The 16,264-nt window shown below is 48.1% G+C and overlaps 1 protein-coding gene across 4 annotated transcripts in view; it reads right to left on the reverse strand.

Moving 5' to 3' along the window:
* Nucleotides 1-16,264, reverse strand: part of MBD2 (methyl-CpG binding domain protein 2) — a 525,750-nt gene that overhangs the window by 376,496 nt on the left and 132,990 nt on the right. The window lies entirely within an intron of this gene.

Genomic DNA, 16,264 nt, shown 5'->3' on the forward strand with positions numbered 1-16,264 from the left:
ACAAGATGGGATTAGGTCAACCTATGGGTCTAGGAGTACTGCAAGATCAAGCTTTCAATGTTTGGTACAAGCATATTTAAAACCAGTGTCTTCTGAAGTTAAAAGGATACTTCTTTGTAGGTCCAAAAATGGGGGATGGGGGGGGGGGGGTCTTCTCTAATAATACTGTGCATTTCCATTGATTGTGTGCAATGAGGGTAGCTTGCAGGGCCTTTGCCAGCCCTGATGCGTCACATGCGCATTCACATGGTTTAGGCCATTTTAGTGTATGAATTAACGAAATAAATACTAATCACGCGCATACACCACAGATGCATCTTGGCACTAGGAAAGGACAGCAATAAAATAGGTGAAATAATCAGTGTCTTACATATAGCTAGGAGACAACCGTCTTTATATTTAGACCCAAAAATAGATTTATTTATTTTTTGCGAAAGTCCGTAATCCACAATTGCATGGAGGGCACTTGGTTGTTGGTTCCATGTCTTTGACGCTTGAACTGATAAAGACTTTCCTCCTAGTCAGCCTTTTTTGTGACTGAGAACCACTGCCCTGACCACATGACATTGCAGGACATGCCTAATAATATATTTGGTAACCTAGGACACAAGAGTTCATCACTTTATGAGAAAGAGATAATGCTTTAAAAATCATCCAGGAAGCCAGTGCAATGTTCAGTGAATGTGCCTGAGTTTATACATTTCTAGAGCTAGCCTTACGGCTGTATTAAGCATTAGCTACAAGCAGACATTCACTTAGTCGATCTTGAAAAGGATGGATGATTCAACTACAATAGGCCTAAACTCAAACGGGATGACTGACTTTTCCGGAGTTTAATTTGGACGGCCATGCAGACACTACACTGTTAACCTGTGTCACCATATTGACCGCATTAAGAGGAGAAGCAGAGTTTACAAGACAGAAACTGAGTCAGGGCCATATATTAAACTTTCTGATTTGTGCGCATTCAATTGTAAGAAGTATTTCTGCGATCAAACGAACACCACCAGTGGTTATCCTCAGGTGCTTCGCTCAGCCCATGTATGGATGTATGTTCAGATGCCACAGAACAAGGCCTTTGACCTTGTGTAATGGGGTTCTCCACAATGTTGACTCAACATTTACTCTACTGGATTCTGACATCCAAGATGATGCCATGGATTCAGAATTCTTTAGGATCTAGGGACTGCACATGTATCTGGATCCATTTATTTATTTGTATAGTGCCAGAATCGGCCCCCGAAGGGGTATCTCAGCGCTTGGACGGGCGGCGTGTAGAGGACTATCTGCTGAAAATCGGAAGCAAAACAGAGTAGTCTTGAGCTGCTTCCTGAATTGAAGGTGATCCAAACATTGTCTCAGATATAGTGGAAGCTCGTACCAATAACGAGGGCCCAGATAGGACATGGACTTCCCGTCCCATCTGGACTTCCTGATTCTGGGAACCTCAAGAAAGGACTTGGATCCCGAGCGAAGTGACCTCGGAGGCATACAAGGTATGAAAGATAAGTGGGACCGAGGTTGAACAGAGCCTTATGTATAATGCAGCTAACTTTAAACTTCACCCGTTCCCATATAGGGAGCCAGCAGAGCTGATAGAGCAGGAGAAGGGAGGCAGTCCTGGAAGGGGCATTAAGGATCAAACAAGCCACCGTATTCTGGACTACCTAAAGTCTGCTGAAAGCTGACTCATTAGCAGAGACCAACAGACCATTGCAGTAGTCCAGACGGCTTAAAATAAGTGCCTGGGTCAGTGTCTTCCGAGTTGAGTCGGGGAGCAATGGGAAGACTTGGCTCAACAAACCCAGCGTGTGGAAACAGGAACCAGCTGTCTAAGCAGCATGCTCCTTCAAAGTAAGGGCTTGTTCCAGGCAAACGCATAGAATCTTAACACAGGTTTTCAGAGCAAGGGGGTGGGGGGTACCCAGATCAGCTTGCCACTATTTAGGGGTCCAAAGTAATGGAACCGCTCCAAAGAGCATAATCTCCGTCTTCCCCACATTGCATTGGAGGAAGTTGCTCCTCATCCAATGTGAGATCGCTCTCATACCTGAAGAAAAGGCAAACTGTACCAATGGAGTAAATGTATCCAAAGGAAAGAGCAGCTGTGTATCATCGGCGTAGGAGATGGGAATAAACCTACACATCCTTAGAAAGTTGGCCAAGGGAACCACATAGATATTAAACAAGGTTGGGCTCAAGCAAGAGCTCTGAGGCACTCCCTTGGTCAGTTCTATAGGCGCTGAACGATATGGGCCAAGATTGCCGGTCTGAGAGTGGGAATATAGAAAGCTCGTCATCCACTGAAGAGCTGAGTCTCTAAGTCTGATCTCCTTCAATCTCCTGAGCAGTATATGATGTGAAACAGTGTTGAACGCGGCGGATAGGTCCAGCAGCACCAGAATCGTAGATTGGCCCCTGTCTAGGGTCATCCTGATGTTATCTGTGACCGCTAGTAGGGCTGATTCTGTGCTGTATTTGGGCCAGAAACCTGACTGGGAAGGGTCTAAGCCTCCGGTCAGCTGGACATGGTTGGAGAGAAGTTTGTTTATATGCTTCTCCAGTAAGTTGCTCAGGAAAGGAAGGAGCGAGATGGGATGGAGATTAGAGAGCTCAGTTAGCGGGGCCTTGATGTTCTTGCGGATAGGCGTGACCTGTGCTGCTTTCCAATCTAACTAAATGTGACCCTCTCTCAAAGAGAGATTGAGAAGACACTCGATAGGGGAGGACAGTTGACAGGCAAGAGTGGTTATGATCTTGGCCAGGATGGTATCAAGGGGAGAACCTGATTTGACAGTGCAAATCAGTGTTTCTACCTCTGCCAGTGTCACCAGAGGGAAACTTTCAAGCTAATGGGAGGTTGTCTGTGCTGGCTGAACAGAAGGTGTAATATTTGGAGATTGGCTCCCTGGCAGGACTATTTTATCGTAAATGAGCTCTATTTTCTATGTGAAGCAATTTGCGATGTCGTTGCAAAGTGTTTGTGTAGGAGCCACTGGCCTCTCACAGGCCTTGGGGTTGGTAAAGGACTGGAGATTGCCTTATAAAACTTTTGGATCATTGTGAGCCTGGACCAATTGAAGTGCAATGTGGGCTTCACGTGCTGCCTTGATTTTCCCATGATAATTTGACAGAGTAACCAAGAACCAGTCTCTGCCTTTCTCATCATGGGCGAGACGCCATGGTCTTTCATGGTTCCTACAGAGTTGCTTCTGAGCTCGAAGTTGAGGGGAGTACCAGGCAGTCTCAGGACGCTTGGCGATATTGGGGAGTGATTTCAGTGGTGCCAGTTGGTCAATGGCACTAGAGACAGCCACATTGTATTTGGCAAGGGCATCCTCTATATTATCCGATGCTGTGGTCCAAGGCCCTACAAAGGAAGCTTGAAAGCCCTCCAGGATAACTCTCTTCCATTGTCTGCAGGAGTGATGGATGACAGGGTTAGATCTATTGGTCTTCCTTGGGTCATGAATAGAAAATTCAATGAACGCATGGGTCTGACCATAATAGTTGTTGCGGGGGCTCAGATAAAACATTGGAAGAGTTGGAAAAAATGATATCCAATGTGTGGCCTGCTATGTGTGCGGGACCTTCGGTGAGCTTGGATAATCCTACGAGGGCTTGGTCTGCCAAGAGTGTCACTGCTTCAGCATTAGAAGTGCACTCGCTGTGGATGTTAAAATTGCCCAGCAATAAGAAGTTACTGCTCGAGATCACATGGGGGGGCAATTAATTTGGTGAGTTGTAGTGAAAATTCGGTTAGAGGGCCATGATTCCAGATACATGTGCAGCCCCCATAGACCCTGCCAGCCACACAGTGCTAGTGCATATAACACCCAGATCTGCTTTGTCTAACAAAATGTATATTGCGCATTATGCAATCTTTTTGGACTTCTTCAAAAATATCAGGGATGATCCCCCCCCTAGTAGTTGACCATTTATTTTTGCTGCAGGATCTGTGCGTAATCACAGCTGCAACAAATATCTGAGTCAAGACCAGCAAATCAGATTGCAAGGTGCCACGGATACATTGCGGGTCCATGGATCTCAAAATGGATGAATAAACAAAAGAAATAGGAGGACTGCACAATAAATCCATTGTTTATTTATTTATTATTTGCTACATGCCTATCTGGGTTGTTTTGAATATTTTAATGGTGCGAAGGGTGCCATGGAAAGGCCCCTCTTATAAATCCATCCCAGGGGATTGTATTGTTGTCTCATTTGAAGATCCAAACACGGCAAACCACATATGATCATGGAACACCTATGGCAGGAACTCACCTATTGAAGCTAGATCACTCACTTTCTTCTACCCCCCGCAGACGCGGTCTAATTATGGGGGGAATTGGTCAATGCCTAGACACCATGTACGGGGAGGAGATAGCCGGCAGGGCATCCACAGCTGGTGGAATGGGGCACCAACTTACAATAGGTTTACTTGCTTAGAAGAAGTAGATTGACTCACCTCAAAGAGGGTTGTGCAATTAGCTTGATTGACACATCACCTACAACTTGCACTGGGCCTATGCCGATTACATGTAACCCAGAAGAAAGTAATCTAGTAGAAAGCATAGAAATGACTTCGGGTGGGGGAGCTGTCAACTATTTAGACACTGAGGCAGTCCCTAAGCCCCCACGAGATAAGACACGCCTGTTAGTACCAGCTGAACAGGGAGGGATGGGAAATGCCTCACAAAGTGAGGTGCATGAAGCACGTAGATTGTCTCAAGATGAGTTGTCTCTTCCGGCGCCATCATTACCGGATGTAGTTACCTCAAATGAAGGACCTCCGAGTAGCAGATATGACTCGTCGTTGACGATAATCGCGGGGGGGAGCCTGCTCGGTCCCCCTTGGAGGTCCCTGAGGGGGAAGTTCTATCTCTGACCTCGGATGAGGCTCCTAGAACTGTGCATGACCCCCTCCCGAGCGAACCTGTGTTGGGCCAGGGAGTAGTTGGTGGTGAAGCCCTGAAGGTGGTCAGTTGGAACATAGCGGGTCTTGCACGGAATACTGACATACCTGAATGGAATTCATTTGTTGAATCCTTTGGGATTTGCTTGTTCCAGGAAACTTGGTGCTTGGAACCACGCCACAAGGTGGGTTATACCACCTACTTTGTGCCTGCTTTACAATCACCTGGAGGGAAGGGCCGCCCCTCTGGCGGCCTATTAATTTGGGCTAGTATCTCCCTGGGTTTCTCTATCAGGCCTATAGCCACTAAATCTCTAGATCTGCAGAGATTATCAGTTAGAGGACCACGTGGGGTGTGGGGGGCGCTCAAAGTCTTTAATATCTATGTTAGAGGAACAAGGGGTGGTGCATCCACATTGTCCCTTACGGGCATCGACGAGGAACTTAGATCTAGTGGCGCCGACTCCTTTGTCATACTGGCTGGGGATTTCAATTGCACATTTGAACCCCTGGCTAGGGAGGATATATTGGGTACCCGAGAGGACGATGCTAGGAGAGGCATCCCCCCCCTCACACTATCCCCAATTAGAAGTTGGACCCAAAGTGCCATTGACCTTAATGCCCTCTGCCTGGAACATGGCCTTAGGGCTACCAACGGTAGATCAAACTCAGACCCTACCGGGGCACATACGTTTAATAGAGTAGGCCATTCTTCACGAATTGACTTTATTCTTTTGAACTACAAACTCTGGGCTCATTTGATAGACATGGTGGTTTTACCGTCCGTTGACAGCGACCACAATCCTCTATCCTTGTCCCTGTCCTCTTCCTGGACGGGAGTTACCACAGCTCCAACTCCACATGTATGGAAAACAACGCATGAAGTATGCCCTTCTAACTGTGGCAGGCGCCTGAAATGGAACACCTTTGCTGCCAACGAGGGGAAGATTCTGGAAGTAAAATCCTTAATGTCCAATATCGTGCCCTGCTTAGACTCCCTCGCCCTCAGTATGCATGAGGTTCCCGCTTTGTTTCACGAAACCACCAACGCCTTAGGTGAATTGTTTTTAGTGCGTCCTGTAGGCATAAGGGGCATTGCAAGAGGTGGTCCCATGGGCAATGGGGGATGGTTCTCCTCTGCCTGTCGTATTGCCAAAAGAAATGCGTTACTTACCTGTAACAGCAGTTATCCAGTATTGGTGTCTTTCATAGATTCACATGCCTGAATCATTCCCCGTCGTCGAGACGGGAGCCTCCGGTATATAGAAAAGTAATGTCCCATAGACATACATAAAGAAAAATAGGCCTAAGGGTCTCACCTTAGTAGCCTATCCTTGTCCTTATGCAAAAAGGACCAAACTCTTAGAGCCAGCCAATCAGCTATCACCTCCCTCTAGAACCTTCCCTGCAGGAGCCTCAGTCTCTCAGATTTTCGTACGCACCAAGCTAGGTAGGCGTAATATATGTTAGAGAGAGATGAGATCTTCCCGGGGAGGCGGGAGGGTTGCATGTGAATCTATGAAAGACACCAATACTGGATAACTGCTGTTACAGGTAAGTAACGCATTTCTTATCCAGTATTAGGGGTGTCTTTCATAGATTCACATGCCTGAATCAGAGTAGTTAGCAATATATTATGCACATTTCTGATGCAATGATGCCATATAATCAGTTAGATAATACAGTTAGTATCATGTGACTGTAAGCATTAGCAAACATCAACATAAGCAAATAGGAGAGATGTGCATACCAGGATGGCGGGATGTAGGAAGGCTCACCTCACTGGAATAGATGTCGAAGCACCGCCTGGCCCACTGCTGCGTCCTGCAGAAGCTCAACATCCAGGCAATAGTGTCTGGCGAACGTATGCGGTGACTTCCACGTCGCTGCTCTGCATATGTCCAGAATCGGCACTCCAGCGAACAGCGCTGCTGATGTGGACATTGCTCTTGTGGAATGTGCATGCACCGTGGCATTCAACGGCCGGCCGGCCTTTTCATGGCAGAATGCTATCGCCGAAGAGATCCACCTTGAGATACTCTGTTTCGTGAGAGGTAGACCAAGCCTTGGTCTACTGTAGGCCACAAAAAGTTGAGCCGATTTCCTGAAGTCTTTCGTTTTGTCCAAGTAAAACTTTATACACCTTTTAAGGTCTAAGGAGTGTAATGTCCTTTCTGCTGCAGTGGTAGGGTTTGCAAAGAAAGAACGTAGAACCACCGGTTCATTGAGGTGAAAGTCTGAAGGCACTTTTGGTATGAACCTGGGATTCATCCTCAGCACCACTCTGTCTTGCTTGAATTGCATAAATGGTTCCTGAATGGATAGAGCTTGTAACTCGCTGACTCTCCTGGCAGATGTTAGAGCAAGCAGAAGAGCCACCTTCCATGAGATGTACTTGATGGGTGCTCGATGAATGGGCTCGAAAGGGTGCCTCATAAGTTGGGTGAGGACCAAATTTAGATGCCATGTAGGTGGAATCCGTCTAAGTCTTGGGTACGATCTATATAGACCTTTAAGGAACTGTTTGATAAGTCTGCTGGACCAAAGCGAAGGGGTCTTCGAGGACCTAGTGTATCGTGAAATCGAAGCCAAGTGAACCTTTATAGATGCATGCGCCAACCCTGACTCCGCCAGGTGTAGAAGGTATGGCAATATCTGTACTGGAGTAACCTGGAGAGGTGACAGTTCGTGTTCCACACACCATAAGCAAAACCGTTTCCACTTGAGAGAGTACGTTCTGTTGGTACTGTCCGCTCTTGCTTTCGCCAGGACCTCCCTGCATTCTTGTGGGATGTCTAGATGACAGAATTCTCTGTGCTCAGGAGCCAGGCTGATAATCTGAGCGATTGTAGGTTCGGGTGTTGGATCTGTCCGTTGGACATAGTCAGCAGGGTCGGGTGCTGTTTCAGACGAATCGGAGTTCTGATGGAGAGGCGATGAAGGTCCGAGAACCAGTGCTGCCTCGGCCAGAACGGGGCAATTAGGATCAGGGTACAAGGCTCCACCTTCATCTTCCTGAGGACCCTGGGAATCATCGGGAATGGTGGAAAAGCGTACGCAAATACGCTGGACCAACTGATGGAAAGGGCATTTCCGAGTGACCTTGGTTGGGGACGCCAACTTGCGTAGTGTGGGCATTTTGCGTTCTCCCTGGTGGCAAACAGGTCGATTCTTGGGGTTCCCCATTCTGAGAATACTCGATCCAGCGTACCTTGGTCGAGCTCCCATTCGTGGGTGAGAGACGTCCGTCTGCTGAGTGCGTCTGCAATGGTATTGTCCTTGCCCGGGACATAGTCCGCTTTGAGCGTGATCCCCTGGAGCACTAGCCAGTTCCAGATTCCTTGCGATTCGCGTGATAGAGTGAGCGAACGCGTCCCTCCCTGTTTGTTCAGGTAGTGCATCGTCGTGGTGTTGTCCGTCCTGACGAGCACCTGGGAGTTCTGGATACGTGGTAAATAGGCCTTCAGTGCCAGGAACACCGCTCGCAGTTCCAGAAGGTTTATGTGGAAATGCTTGTCTCGCTCTGTCCATTTTCCGCTTATTTGGAGGTCCTGGAGGACCGCTCCCCATCCTTCCAGGGATGCATCTGTGGTGATCACCAAAGGTGCTGCTGGAAGGAGGAAGGGGAGGCCTGCCGACAGATTCCTGTGGTTCATCCACCATTGCAGGGCCTTGGACATTTGTGGAGTTATTCGCACTGTGTCCTCGAAAGAACCCGTACTCTGAGTCCATTGGCATGCGAGGGCTTCTTGCAATGGGCACATCCTGAGGCGGCAGTGCGGGATGAGGAGTATACAGGACGACATCATGCCCAGTAGTGATTTGAACGTTCGAACTCTTATGGTCTTTCTTGAAGCAACAGCCGTGGCCAGAGATACGATCTTGTGTTTTCGTTCCTTCGAAGGAAATGCTTTTGCGCATTCCGTGTTCAGGGTCGCCCCCAAGAAGGAGATGGTCCTGGTTGGGGTCATGCAGGATTTTTCGAGATTGAGGGTCAATCCCAGCTGCAGAAAGAGATTGGTGCAGGCGTTGGAGGATGAGGTTGCGCCTGTCGCGGAGGGAGCTTTCACCAGCCAGTCGTCGAGGTAAGGGAAGACCTGGTGACCCATTTGACGTAGGAAGGCTGCCACAGGAGAAAGGCACTTCGTGAAAATCCGCGGCGCGGATTTGAGGCCGAATGGCAGCACCTTGAATTGGTAGTGGCGTCCTGCCACCTCGAATCTTAGGAATTTTCTGTGCCCTTTTGAGTATCTGGATGTGGTAGTAGGCATCCTGGAGATCTAGGGATGTCATGAAATCTCCTCTTTCTAGGATGCCTAGTATTTCTTGGATCGTCACCATCCTGAACGACTGACTCTTTAGAAAAGAGTTCAGGGCTCTGAGATCCAATATGGGCCTCCACTTTTTCCCCTTCTTGCGAATAAGAAAGAAGCGGGAATAGAATCCCCGTCCTCTTTGAGACGATGGGACCATCTCGATCGCTCCCTTCTTCAACATCGCAGATATTTCTAGGAGCAACGGCCGTAGATGTTTGTGTGGCAGTTTGCGTGGCGGTGTTGGAGGTGGGATGGTGGTGAATTCCAGGGAATGGCCAAATCTTATCAATTGTAGGACCCACCGATCTGTGGTTATGAGATGCCAATTTTGTAGGAAATGGGTCAACTTTCCTCCAATTTTTAATGAGGGATATTGTTGATGGACTGGCTGGAGTAATCGGTCACTGGCGTCCGCCAGTGCCCCTCCTCTGGTTCTTTCCTCGGAAGTTTGATCTTCCATACGAAGTTTGGCGACTCTGCTGCTGCTTCTGTGGATACTGCGATTTATTTTGGTAGGAATATGAGGATCTATTCTGGAAGGACCCCCTGTAGGAGGGTTGACCTCTGGACCTGTTACCCCGAAAGGACTGGTTTCTAGCCTGTAGCGTACCCAGTGCTCTAGCCGTATCGGTGTCTTTTTTGATGGTCTGGAGCGCTTCGTCAATTGTGGCTCCGAAAAGATGTTCACCGTCGAAGGGCATGTACAGCACCTTTGTTTGTACTTCCTGTCTAAATGAAGTAGCCTTAAGCCAGCCCTGGCGCCGCAGGACCGCTGCTCCAGCCAATTGGCGAAAGCCAGTCATGGCTCCATCTATGGCACAATCTATGATCTCCGCTGCCGAGGCTTGTCCTTCCGAGAGCAGAGCTTTGACCTCTTCCTGCACTGCATCCGGTAGCTCCGCCAGATAAGGGACTATGTCTTCCCACAGTTGGCGATTATAACGTACCAACAGGGCTATAGAGTTGGCAACTTTGATAGTCATGGCTGACGTAGTGGTGAACCTTTTCCCGATGGTATCCAACTTTCGTCCCTCCTTGTCCGGTGGGGCTGACAAGGGAGAGGAAGGGTTGCGGGAATTTTTCTGAGCTGCCTGGGTCACCACCGAATCTGGCTTCGGGTGCCCATTGAAACAAACTGCCGCTTTGGTGGGAGCTTTGTATTTCTTGTCCAGGCGTGGGATCACTGCAGGTATGGAGGCCGGCGTGGCCATCAGTTTCTTTCCCTGCTCCCAGAGAAATTCAATAATTGGAATCGATTTCGTGATCTTTTTAGTTTGTTCCTTAAAGTCATATAAGAAACATTCTGTTTCCGTCGTTTCCATTTCCATGTGAAAACGCTTTGCTGCCCGTTCCACTATCTTATGGAAACCGCCAATGTCCACTGGCGGAGAGTCCGACTGGCGCGGTTGGGGTGAAGCTGGGGAGGGTGCGACATACTCCTCGTCGTCGTCCTGATCCGTGCGATCCTCATGGACTTCGCCCTCTTCCATCTCCTCAGCTTCCTCATCTGAGGACTCCACCACCTGAGGCGAGACTGCTTCATGGTAGGCCTGCGGAGGTGGTCGCGTCTGTTGTGGGGCTGCCGGTGGAGCAGATGTAGCCGGCGTCGAGCCCCTATCCTCAGTAGCCTGCGCTTCCGGGAAACGTTGCTTGTAGTCCTGGATGAGATGTTTAAGGTCATCCACGATGGAAGCCGGAAGGCACACCATTGGGGTCACTTCTGTCCGTACATGAGTTTGGAAAGAGTGTTCCTGGTAGACCAGCTCCTCCTGTTCCTCATCCGTGCTTTGGCATTTGACATGAAGGTCTGAAATGGACATGGCCTGAGTCGTAAGTTCCTCTTCCGATTCTTCGCTCTGGAGAATGTCAGAAGGTAAATGGCTTTGCACTTTGCTCGGGGATGTAGTTTCTGGCGTGATTAGTTTTTTAGGCACCTTGCGCGGAGGTGTCGGCGGAGGTAATGTCCATGACGACGGTTCTACCAGTTTGGACTTCCTCCATGGTTCTGCGTTGTCCCGGGTCGAAGACGACCCTCCCGCCGACGGTTTCGTCTTCGACAGCATGTCCTCCGTCGTCGGCGGTTCAACTGACGAGATTTTCGTTGTTGACTATGTTCTCGTCGACGACGCGGTCGTCTACGACGTCCTCGTCGTCGACGCGCTCGACGATTCGTTCTTCGTCGACGATTCATTCCTCGTCGACGTCTTCTTCGTCGACGGTCTCGGCGACGAGTCTTCCGTCGACGGCGGGCTTCTCGTCAACGTCCCTGTCTTCATCGTCGATGGGATCCTCGTCGACGGTGTCGTCGTCGACGATGGGTTTCTCGTCGACGGTGTCGTCGTCGACGGTCCCGATTTCGTCGTCGATGGGTTCTTCGTCGACGGGGTCGTCGTTGACGGCCCCGATTTCGTCGTTGAAGGTGATTTCGTCGACGACGGTGGTGGCAGTATGACAGATGGTATAGGTCTAACCGCCGACGACGATGATGGAGTGGTCGTCGTCGAGGCGAGGACTGACTACGCCGTCGTCGTCGATACCGTCGTCGTCGTTGTGGAGACGGCGAGTGGCATCACAGCTCTTTTAAGCGTTGAAGATGACGCAGGCTTGGTGGACGAGTGCGCAGGCTTCTTAAAGGCATGGGAGCCTGTGTCAGACACTGAAGAAGTTGTAGATTTTGCCTCTGAAGATTCCTTTTGTATCTTCATAGGAGGAGTGTCTGAGGGGCCAGGGGGGTCCCCCCTTGGCCTCTTGAGGGGGGCGTCCGAAGTCATGGAGAAGCTGCCCTCTGAGGACTCCACATTATCCCTCTGTTTAAGCCTGTCCAGCCAAATGAGAAGTCGACCGTCTCTATCCCTCAAGGTCTTATTAGGGAAAGAGCGACATATTTTACAGTCTTTGGGGACGTGGTCCGGGTAAAGGCAGTATAAGCACAGGTCATGCTTGTCCTCGACATGGAGCCTTTTCTTCCCACATGAAGAGCAGGCCCTGAAAAGGGCTTTCTTCTGGGATCCAGACATTCCTTAAAATTGTAAGGAAAGAAATCACTTACTGCAAGAGAAGAGTCTGAAGTATCTCTGTTGAAGAATTGGAGAAGGCAATCCTTTTCACAAGTGAAAAAACAGTTGTAGAAGATATCCTGAGGAGAGCTCAGGTTGGAGACTCCCTAGCACAACGTGCGGTAGAAAATCTGAGAGACTGAGGCTCCTGCAGGGAAGGTTCTAGAGGGAGGTGATAGCTGATTGGCTGGCTCTAAGAGTTTGGTCCTTTTTGCATAAGGACAAGGATAGGCTACTTAGGTGAGACCCTTAGGCCTATTTTTCTTTATGTATGTCTATGGGACATTACTTTTCTATATACCGGAGGCTCCCGTCTCGACGACGGGGAATGATTCAGGCATGTGAATCTATGAAAGACACCCCTAATACTGGATAAGGGAGCTAATCAAGGCGGAGAAAGCCAAGGATGGTGGCCTGATTAGCATTGCAAGGAGTAATTACAGAAGGGCCGTAGCGAAGGCCAAGGCCGAGCACGAGAACCAGTTTTGGGATGACCTAAAGGTGGCTAGCTTAAGGAAGGACTCAAAGGGATTTTGGGACCTAATAAGAGCTAGGTCCAAACCCGTGGGCTCGCTCATAACATGCAATATAACGGAGGGCGTGTGGCTTGACCACTTCTCCCAGCTCTACACGATGGCTCCGGGTACTGAGGCATCCTTGATGGAACAGTACCCCATAGATTGTACTGAGCCTAATGAGGAATTCCTGTTTACATCCAAGGAAGTGGTGGGGGCGATTAAGTGCCTTGTCCCCAATAAGGCAGCGGGACCCGATGGCCTCCCTGGAGACTTGCTCCGCATTAATCCAGATGAATGGGGGAGACTCATTGCTTCCCTACTGAATGCTGGATTGGCTGGTGCGGTTCTCCCGGATTCTTGGAAGGGCGCGTAGGTCGTCCCAATCTTTAAGAAGGGGAGTCGGGACGACCCTGCTAACTACCGCCCTATAAGCCTCTTGGATTCCACACAGAAGGTGGCAGGTAAAGTGGTTTTAGGAAGGGTCTTGCAGTGGGTAGAGGAGAAGCAAATTCTTTCAGACTTCCAGGCCAGATTTAGATCAGGTATGGGGACTATTGAGCAATCATTCCGGTTAATGATGCTTTTTTGGAAAGTGGTTGTACTGGGCAAAGGCAGTCTGTACCTTGCATTTATAGATCTACGGACTGCCTTTGACCTGGCCCCACGTAACCAACTCTGGAGTGTACTCGATGCTCTGGGTATTCCCCCATACTTATTAAACATGTTGATAAAGTTACATGCAGATAACTTTGCACAGATCAGGTGGGGTAACCAGGGACAAAAACACCACGAATTCCTGTAAATAGAGGCGTCCGTCAGGGTTGTGTGCTAGCCCCCACTCTGTTTTCATTATATGTTAACGGAGTGGTGGAGCACTTGCTGCAGCATCCAGCAGACGCGCCATCCCTGGCTGGCAGGAGAATACCTACCCTCTTATTTGCAGATGATACCCTCCTGATCTCCAAAACCCCGGCGGGCCTGCAGAGACTTTTAACTAGATTTAAGTCCTTTTGTGACTCAAGGGGACTAGCTATAAATACAGGGAAGACTACGTTCCTGGTCCTAAACCCCCCGAAGAAGACTGTCAAACCACCTACCCTTGAAACAGTTCCCCTAGAGAGGGTCAAAGAGTTCGATTACCTAGGCATTCGTCTCTGCGACTCTATGAGTTGGAAATGTCATCACCAAAAGATGCTGCTGACCCACAAGAGGGTGGTGGGGGCCCTCCTTAAAGAACAGCGTGCCTCATCCCTCAAACCCATTGCACCAGTACTTGACATCTACAGGGCAAGAGGTGTCAGTGCAGCTCTTTATGGGGCAGAACTCTGGGGTGTACAGAATGTGGACCAGCTGACCCGCTCCGAAAATAAATTCCATAAGGACCTAATGGGCCTTCCCTACAGCACACCAACTCTTCCACTTCTTTTAGATATGGGTACCCGGCCCATTAGTGACCAGGCGAGGCTGCGTCCCCTTCTTCTGTGGGCACGTATTTGGAGAGTCCCAGAAATGTCCAGTTATGCAGAGGGTTTAAAAGAGGTCTTACTAATGCCTAGCTGGTCTAAGGTCCGCTGGTTAAGGGAAGTCAAGCGCCTTCTCACAGACCTGGGCCTTGAAGAGGCTTGGTTTACTAGAACTGCCCCGCCCAGATCAACCTTGAAGAAGTTATACTGGAGTTGGGTGATTGATGGCAGAAATAGTAATGCCAATTTTTGTAAAACCACAGTTGAATTCCTTCTGGTTAAGGAGGTGCACTTCTGTGAGCCTTATCTGGATATTATTTTAAAATCCTGGGACAGGGCTCTATACTTCAAATTTACGGTAGGCTTACTCCCAGTAGGGAATCTGACTTCCAGCTGGAAGGTCCCGGCACAGACAACTCCCTTTTGTCCCTTCTGTGTGAATAGGATAGAGTCAGTTCCCCATCTATTGTTTGAATGCCCGGCCTATGTAGCGCCTCGCCGCAGATGGCTAAAGCCACTCTGTAGAGAGCTTGGGACTAGATCCCATAAGGAGGCCTTACGAATCTTAAAAACGGACCCGCGCCCCCTGTTCGCATGTGGTCTGGCGACATTTTTGGTTGGGCATGGCGTATTAGATCTACTAGGCTTCTGTATCTTGTTTAATATGTATTTTAGACTGTTTGTATGCAAATTATTCACGCCACTTGCAATATGAATTGAATGTTACTATTTATGCATTGGCTTTTATTGTTTTTATGTATATGTACTGCTTTTTAAGATATTAATTTTATCGAAATAAAGCCTAATCTAACTAACTAAACTTTTGAAGTATTTACTTTTTAAACGTAAAAAAATATATAAAATGAACCTTTTGAACTCTACAAGCGGTCTGTTGGCAAAATCATGTATTGTCTACTTACAGTGGACTAAGCACCAGCCCTTTGCCACCATTGGTTTGCCTTATGGCATATCATTTGCTTACTTTTTTTATTTGAAAGCCTGTGTGGGTTTACTTCCTCATCTTGTATTGGTCTCTCCTCTGGAGCAGGGACACCATACTTGTACCCTCTGAATGCCCTTTTGAAGAACTATATTTTTTGGGGGTTAAGCACGCCATGATAGAGCATGTATTTTCCAGCTGCCTCCATTGTGTACTGCTAGTCTCCCCTACTGTGCTCCATGCTGCTCTCTCACCCATGTTGTTCTTCCACACCATCATTGTTGTTTTGCTCACCCTAGATTGCTTCTTCCCACATTGCTTTCTCACTTGTGTGCTTCTCCCAACAAATGCATGTTCCTTTCTTGAGCCAGTATTGCTTTCCTCATACTTACGTGTCGCTTCTGACCCATGTTATTTTGCCTCCATATTGCTTCTTTTTCCACCCGCTCGTTCCATGCTGCTTCCCTCCACCCACACCTTACAATGCAAATATCTCAAAAATGACAACTGACAACTGATTCACATTGAACAACAAAAAGATCTATTTCATGTCACACAAAGCTTAGTTTAATTCTGTTCAGATATTTTTGTTGCAGCCGACAAAAAATACTATGGAAACAAATTACTCATTATGTACATCAACACAGTTGCAATGTGAGCCTGTAAATAACTCGAGTTTTAAAAAAACACATGCATGTTCATGGATCACCATTAGGATCCACTGAACCCCAAAAAAGTCTGCACATATGCATGTGGGGAAACATTGCAGATGTGAGAAAATGAATTCAGCAATTAATGGGTAAGGCCTATCATGAAATGACATCTACATAATTAACAAATGTAATCTCCAACCATATCCAGTTTATGTGCACCACAAAGGTTCGGTCTCTGTGCATGTGTGGAATCTGCTGATTTGGGATAGGATTCATAATTTCAAATGTAAAAAAAAATGACAAAACATTTAATTGCTTAACAGGTTAAATATAATTCAACTTAAGTTTTATATGAGTATTAAATCTTGCAATTTTTCTACTGACACCATTTTGTATTTGAGAG

Source organism: Lissotriton helveticus, chromosome 2_1 (assembly GCF_964261635.1).
Source record: "Lissotriton helveticus chromosome 2_1, aLisHel1.1, whole genome shotgun sequence".
Lineage (NCBI taxonomy): Eukaryota > Metazoa > Chordata > Amphibia > Caudata > Salamandridae > Lissotriton > Lissotriton helveticus.